This window comes from Rhincodon typus, chromosome 19 (assembly GCF_021869965.1).
Source record: "Rhincodon typus isolate 14 chromosome 19, sRhiTyp1.1, whole genome shotgun sequence".
NCBI classification, from domain to species: domain Eukaryota; kingdom Metazoa; phylum Chordata; class Chondrichthyes; order Orectolobiformes; family Rhincodontidae; genus Rhincodon; species Rhincodon typus.
Window position 1 is genome coordinate 53,303,573 of NC_063350.1, and position 1,137 is coordinate 53,304,709.

The 1,137-nt window shown below is 44.0% G+C and overlaps 1 protein-coding gene across 4 annotated transcripts in view; it reads right to left on the reverse strand.

The window, feature by feature from the left end:
- Positions 1-278: 278 nt before the first annotated feature.
- Positions 279-1,137, reverse strand: part of pcif1 (phosphorylated CTD interacting factor 1) — a 150,421-nt gene continuing 149,562 nt past the window's right edge. For all 4 annotated transcript variants that reach the window (XM_048608101.1, XM_048608098.1, XM_048608099.1 and 1 more), the window contains one exon: positions 279-1,137. This exon is cut by the window's right edge and continues 5,352 nt beyond it. The gene's annotated coding sequence lies outside the window, so the exon portion shown is untranslated.

Sequence of the window (1,137 nt, forward strand, 5' to 3'; positions counted from 1 at the left end):
CTCCAGCACACAGTGACTCCGGGAATAGAACTCCAGCACACAGTGACCCAGGGAATAGAACTCCAGCACACAGTGACTCTGGTAACTGAACTCCAGCATGAAATGATCCCTGAGCTGAACTGCAGTGCAGAGTGGCCCTGGATGTAGTTGAGCTTAGGGTTTAATTGTATAAATTATCAGTGTTTCTCATCCATTGGCAATCTATTTGGTTTCAGTGAGAGGCATCAATGGCCTGAATTATCTTCATTGTACTCTATTCCAAAGAAATAAGACAATTCTAATCTCAGTACATTTTTAATTCTGGTCTTGAAATCGTCCTTCCATAAGTAAAGAGTTTGGAACCAACATGGGGATTTGATCTGTATATGTTACTTAGAAAAAGAGGTCAACTGGATCATTGGACATGACTTTACAAAGTAGATCAATTAGATGTGGGTTCACAGGACATTCACTAGTGTTAATAGAAAACAGAGGCCTGGAGCACTGCCAGGATTGCACTGTCTGACAATATCTCAGTACGATCCCAAATCTGACCACAAAGCACCATCAATCTATTTACCAGTTAGGCAGCACATATACTTAAATCTGTATTTCTTAAAATACAATTTAAAAAGAGTAACAAAATAAATACAAAAATAAACACTACAGGTAAAACAGGTGAGGAGAGGCCACGGATGAACTGAGCCAATCACTATTTGCCCATTAGAATCCCACACAGTCTGACCACACAATGAAACTGGGATTCAGAAGCACTGAGTTAGTGTTGAGTGTTCCTGCTGTACACACTGCCTCACTCCAGGAATGGGAGATCCCCATCACTATCTCATTCCAGGAATTGGAGATCCCAAATCACTGCCTCACTCCAGGAATGGGAGATCCCCATTGCTATTTCATTCCAGGAATGGGAGATCCCAATTCCTATCTCATTCCAGGACTGGGAGATCCCAAATCACTGCCTCACTCCAGGCCTGGGAGATCCCAAATCACTGCCTCACTCCAGGACTGGGAGATCGCAAATCACTGCCTCACTCCAGGACTGGGAGATCACAATCACTGCCTCACTCCAGGAGTGGGAGATCCCCATCACTGTCTCACTCCAGGACTGGGAGATCCCCATTACTTATTCACTCCAGGACT